General features: G+C 42.5%; 1 pseudogene; it reads left to right on the forward strand.

Moving 5' to 3' along the window:
- The first annotated feature begins 200 nt into the window (after positions 1 to 200).
- LOC146719233 (histone H1-like) lies at positions 201 to 4082 on the forward strand (annotated as a pseudogene).
- The last annotated feature ends 2362 nt before the right edge of the window (positions 4083 to 6444 follow it).

Consider the following 6444-nt stretch of genomic DNA (forward strand, 5'->3'; position numbering starts at 1 on the left):
GTTGTTGTTGTTGTTGTGTGTGCGGAGCAGAACATGTGGTCTGTAACACCGACTGTTGTTGTTATCATGGGTTTCTAAGCAACCAAGAGTGAGTTAGAGGGAGACAGACGTTTGTGCTGGACTTTGCTCCTGGCAGCACAAAGTATTTATGTATAAAAGAGAGAGAGCGACGGCTCCACAGCTGCGCGGGTGCACGCGATTGCGGTCGCGCGGGTTTCACGCGGACCTGAGCCGTGCGGTTAATCGCAGGCTTATAAATGGAAGAGATTCAAATGTTAGAAGTTTTCAGAAAACACACCAGCCTTGGAGAGCTGTGGAGAAGGCCAGCCCACATCAGCAGCACTTAAGATATGCTCTGGTGAATGGCTTTCCCCCCACCCCTTGCTGACACAATGTTTATTCTTTAGCTTGCCCTGATCGACAGCAGCCTGTGTGCCAGACCATAGATTTAATTGAGGTGGATAGTTGTTAAAAGTAATCTACATTAAGCTTGTGGTTGCTTAAATTCAGTACGATGACATGTGAGGTGAAGTGATATAGATAAATATTTAAACTAATGATGTGCATAGAGGCACTTGACCTGTGTGAAAGACTGTCGTCTTATTATGGGCCATTGTTGAGATATAGAGCACATCTGTGAAAACGACTAATATGCTCAACCCTGTATGAAACATCTGAAAATACATGATGGAGAAGCTGTGTTGAATATGTAAGTGTAAGACTTTGCCACTGTGGGCAGAGCATGCAACTACTGTGTGATGTCGCGTTGCAGTTTTGTTTTTGTTTTTTGAGCTGATGAGCAAGCTACACATTATCAGATCAAGAGCTGTCTGAGAACTACTCAAAGAGAGGGAAACAGAGAGTGTGCAGCGTTTCCATGAGCAGTTTTTCTGCACCTTGACTCGTGTGTGTGTGTAGCATCAGCATCATGTTTTTGTTTATTTGTTTTGTTGGATTAAAAATAATTAAATAAACTGGTGATCATGCTTATGGATCACCATGGCACATATCTCCAGCCATATGGTTTATTTATGCAGATGAAAAAGTGAGTGTGAATGTGTCTGACATCACAGTGTTTTTGTGCGCTGTGTAAAAGTAATTGCCTCTGATTGTGAGTGAGAGCGGTGATTTTGCAGGTCACCAGCTATTTAAAAAAAAAAAAAAAAAAGAAGAGTGAAAAAGAGAGAGAATTTATATTGTAGATGAAAAATAATCATAGGAAAAAGGTTTTGTGTTGATCAGCCGAAAAACAACTACAATGTCATTTTCTGCTTTTAAGAAAGGATTGTTCACACAAACACAGACAGAGAGAGAGAGAGAGAGAGAGAGATGTGTGTTGATTAAGCAGTGATGATAATAATGAAATGTCTTAGTTTGTCACTTTCAGGTGAAAAGCAGACCTGAATCAATTTTCCACATGCAGCGGTCGGAAGAAAGTTATAGTTTAACATCATTGGAAACATGCAGGCCAAGTTTCTGGCTGACTTATTTACAGTGCCATGTGTTTCTCAACCTCACAAGCGAGCTCACTCCTCCCTGAAGATAAGGAATGCAGCTCCAAAGCAATAACATGATAAAGAGACAGCAGCAAGTCCTGAGCACAAAAAGTCCCAGCAAAGCAGCAGCAATGTGGATAAACAGCAGCAGAAGAAGAAAGCAAACCCATCTTCCTGTCTGATTGGTTGAATTTCACGGAGGGGCGAGCAAGATGGCAGCGTGAAGAGGAGTTTTTGTTTGAGTTCTCAGCACGAGACACTTATTTGACGTCTTTCTGGCCTTCGGGACTTTTTTGGAGATCAGCGCGCTAAACTTGCTGGATCTGAGGCCAGGGTCTGCGGCGGCAGCATGTTGAAATGCTCAAAAAGGACTGAGTGACTCGGGCAAGCCACATGCGGCTAGCGACATGAAAGAAATGGACCCTTCATGATGCGTTCAACGTGCCAGCGCTGTGGTGGGAAAGGCTCCATCATAAACACGCCCTGCGCCCTGCGCCGAGGTTCAGGCCAAGAAGAAGAAGACGATGACTTCCAAGCCCAAGAAGGTCGGCCTCAGCGTGGGCGAGCTGATTGTGAAAGCCGTGGCCGCTTCCAAGGAGCGCAACGGCCTGTCCGTGGCCGCTCTCAAGAAGGCTCTGGCTGCCGGAGGCTACGATGTGGACAAGAACAAGGCCCGTGTCAAGACCGCCATCAAGAGCCTGGTGGCGAAGGGCACTCTGGTGCAGACCAAGGGCACCAGGACCTCCGGATCCTTCAAGATGAACAAGGTTACTGAGAGCAAAGCCAAGAAGCCCGCCGCGGCCAAAGCCAAGAAACCGGCAGCAGCTGCTAAGAAGTCGCCCAAGAAGGCAGCAGCAGCACTTCAGCTACTAGACAGGACAAAGCTGAAGGAGAACTGCCGGGACTGTTGAAGTGGGAGAGGACAACAGAGTGAGAAGACTAGGTGAGAACACATAGGAATTATTTAATGTGGGAAATCAAAATTTGGGTTAGCAAACCTGGGGAAAAGAAAACTGACTGCTTAAGTTGGAAAATTGAGACGGAGTCTGAAACATTGCGAAAATAGAAACATATACAAAATCACACACACACAAGCAGAACATGCATTAACCCTACTAACAATTCCAAACACAAAATGACTCATGAAGACTCATAGCACATTAGTTAAGAAATGATTAAATAATAGCAGAGAAGTGTGTAGGAAAGGCAGCTTTAAGAACATGCTCTGCTGGAGATGCAGCTCCACAGACATGCATTAGACCTGCCTAATAACACAAACACATGTAATGAAAATTAGCTTGTTATCTTTCATCAGTGTTAAAATAGTGTCAATTTAGCAGACACTTGTTATTAAATACTGAATTTATCCAATGCAAAAAATTGACTCTCCAGGTTGCAGGACAACAGTTTAACTTTTGTGGGAAAAAAGATCCTGGTTTGACCAACCAGTGATCAGACAATAAATTTAGTTGTTAAAATGGTAAATTGGGAGAAGCTTCCTGCTTGATTGAGGCAGCACATGTAATTTACTGTATGAGGGAAATTGTCTTTTGTGATACTATTTTGAACATGCTTTTCTGTCGTCCTGTCAACTTAGTGGGTTAATAGCTGATATGCAAATTAGTTGATCGGTTTTAGATTAATGAAGGGTGACTGAATTCTAGTACGAGTGAATGAGATGTGTTGGAGTTTGTTGTGTGTTGAGTGGAGACTCTAAAACACTGAGTTTCCTGTTTTGATGTGCGAGTGAATCCTGTATTTAGATACACAACTCTGAATACGTCAGAACAGACTGTTTTGTGAAGTGCATGACAGCATGTCACATGTTTTATGATGAAGGGAAAAAGGAAAAATTGAATAAAATAGATCTGTGGCCTAAATGAGTGAAGAGCACAGACCGGGTGATTAAACTCATAGCTAATATGACATTAGGGTTATGTTGTGTGTTGTGCAGCTGATGGTTGGTTTGGAGTGAATCTAGCTGATGATTCTTCTCCTGTTGTGAAGATGATGAGGAGTTTGTGTCATGACTTAACAAGGCCTTTTTATTTTGATACTTTCACAGTGCACTGAGAGTTTGGTTTGATAATCTCTGTTATTTTTTATTTTTCATTTTTGAACAAGCACTGATTTTTGCTTGTGAATTTCTTTTCTTTGAGCAGATCTGCAAGTCGGGAATTAAAAGCGTTACACGTCGTCAAGAAAATTGTTGCAAGTGAGTTTCTCCACATTTAAAATGGGTTCAGGAGGAAGCCACTTATTTGGGACAATTAGGAAATGAGAGTCCCCCCCAAAAAGGATTCAACGAGGAAATCCAGTCTAAATTATTTTTCTTTTTGAAATAACGTCGTTTTGCTGAGCGTGGAAACGAATGCGATGATAATTTCCACAATTAGCAAAAGAAGGAACCACTGAGTGAATGAGTAAGAATTTTAAAATAACTGACTGACTGACTGAACATGATTGTGTGAAGCTAACCCCCACCTGACAAAGGTGCAGATGAACCCATGTGTTTCCTTTTACAGGAGCAGAAAGATGACAGCAACACTCGAGGTTGCATGATGATTTAACCTTTTAAATGCCATTTTCTGTGCCTGTGCATTTATCAGGTGTGTTATTCATAGGCTTGTGTTGCTCACAGAGATAACTGTGACAAAGTATGCATACGCCTGCGCAAGCGCTAATATTTGCATTTTCTTTTCTTACAGCATGCCAGTTCTTCATGTGAATTGATGATGCGATTTATACCAGGACAACTGGTTGATGTTTTTTCCTACTACAGGATTTCTGGGTTTATGTGTGAGGAAAACTGTGTTTACAGGTTATGAGTGGTGATGCTGTTGCATTGTGTTGATGGGAAAATGTGAAGGGTACTTTGGTAATGTGAATAACATGTGTGAAATTTCCTGTGTTGAGAACTGGTGTTACTTCTTTCCACAGCTATAGATGGCTAACTTTATGGTGTTTTTATGGCACCTCTGGAACCTGTTGACCTGTGTCTGACCTCTGTCTGACTACAGTCAATGTGTATTGCTAATGTTAGTTTCTTTGAGAATGCTGTGGAAGATTCAGCTGAAACGGACAAGTGACATGAGTGAAACAAATAAGAGTTTACGTGTTTATGGAATAGTTTGTTGTGGGCTCTTTGCTGGCCACTTTGAGCCCATAATAATAATAAATAATATATGAGTGGAGTGACTTTGCTTAAGAGCAGTCACCGATTACATTGATGTTGCCTGAGTACATGGGATGATCCATGTCTGAGGCGACTTATGAAAATGATTGTAGTTTACTGATTTGAGAAAACCTGCACATGACACTTGTCTTGCTGATGTTGAATGCTTCTTGTCCTTATGATACAATTGTTTATAGGTATGGAGTTTGATTTCACTTCCAGATTTTGCTTTCCAGGCCATGATGGTGTGTATGCAGGCTCCTGGGAGAGCCAGGTGTTAAGCAAACTTAATATGCAAAGCACGCTAACATTTTCATTGCAGGGTTATAGGTCCAGGGTGGTGCTGCTCCAGGGGAGGAGATGCCCTGATGTTGCCTGGGATATGATCTAGCTAATCTTTTTCTTTAAGACAGGGATCCAGGTTTGGTGAGTTGACACATGGGAATGTCCATGCGTCAAGAGGAGGGGTCCAAGGATTAACATTAAACAATGTTTTTTATTATTGTTGCAGTGATTTGTGTGATTAGCCGTTTTATTTACAAATATTAAACCTATGCAAGTGGTGCATCCATGTTCAGATGAGGCTTTGATGGCCTATAAGTGAAGTTCACTGAACTAGAGAATGTGGTTTGATGATTGTTGACATGCTCTCCAAATAGAAGTTTTTCTTCTTAGCAAGGAAATACAGGTGCAGCAGTAATCTCCTGAGAAATCTTCAGAGACCCAGTGAGAAGCGTGAACCATTCCAGGCATAGCTGACAGCCAGGCAGTGGTTGAGGTCAAAGATCAAGCTGGTTGGGGCCCATCATGAGATCAGACCTTGGAGCCACAGCAAGGACCATGAAACTGCCTGCAAAATAGAGGAGAGGATCGTCCACAAGATGGGAGCTGAGGCCAGGAGAGAGGCTTCAGGAGGATCAGAGATCATCTTCAGCACAGCAGACATCACACAGAGAGCTGTGCTACTGAGTTTCCAGGAGATTTTAAATAAAATGAAAGATTCAATATTGACGCTGAGGAAGACGACTAAGGTGTACGACGTGCTCTGCCTTAAACCTTCAGCAGCGTTGGAACATAAACACTCAGGGGATGAGGAGCGTGCCAAGCTCCATCGACAGCGTAGAAGGAGTTCGAGGATGACATCATGATTCTGTGAAAAGCACAGGAACCAGAAGCTATGGTGGTGATAACAGCAGTTTCCTATGAACATCACCTAACGCTGTGCCACTGTACTGTGCATACGATGACACTCTGAAGGCTGCTGGGATCATAATAGCAGTAAGACAACCCTGCACCCTTTCCACAGAGGTGTTTTCTGCAGAGTATGGACAATGAAGGACAATGAAGGAGTCATAAATATCCCCCTCACAGGACGAAGGCCTGAAGTGAGGTAATGAGAGGCCATAAAACTAGAGTGCTGAGAGGTCTGCAGCTTTGGAAATAGCTGAGAACCATGTTGACAAACAACAAAACCAACTGGTATGTTTGAATGTTTATTCTACATACATTTGGACTCTGGTCCTATGGACAACGATGGAAACAACTGGAAGAGACATTCATGACGCCCTGCAGAACTCAAACCACTCTGCAGAGAGGCATGTGATGTGCACACCTGGTGGAAGCATTACCAAGCTGAGATGTTTTTGAAAATGTTACTTTTTTATTTTCACTATTAAATTAACAATTTCTTTGTTTGCTCGTAAGATGCAGTTTGCCATGAGATGAGCTCAATGAATGGGATAACTGCTAATACATTTATTAAACTGTGTACCT

This window comes from Copadichromis virginalis, linkage group LG1 (genome assembly GCF_057382275.1).
Source record: "Copadichromis virginalis isolate Kocher_CV1m ecotype Utaka linkage group LG1, C_Virginalis_male_GT1.1, whole genome shotgun sequence".
NCBI lineage: Eukaryota > Metazoa > Chordata > Actinopteri > Cichliformes > Cichlidae > Copadichromis > Copadichromis virginalis.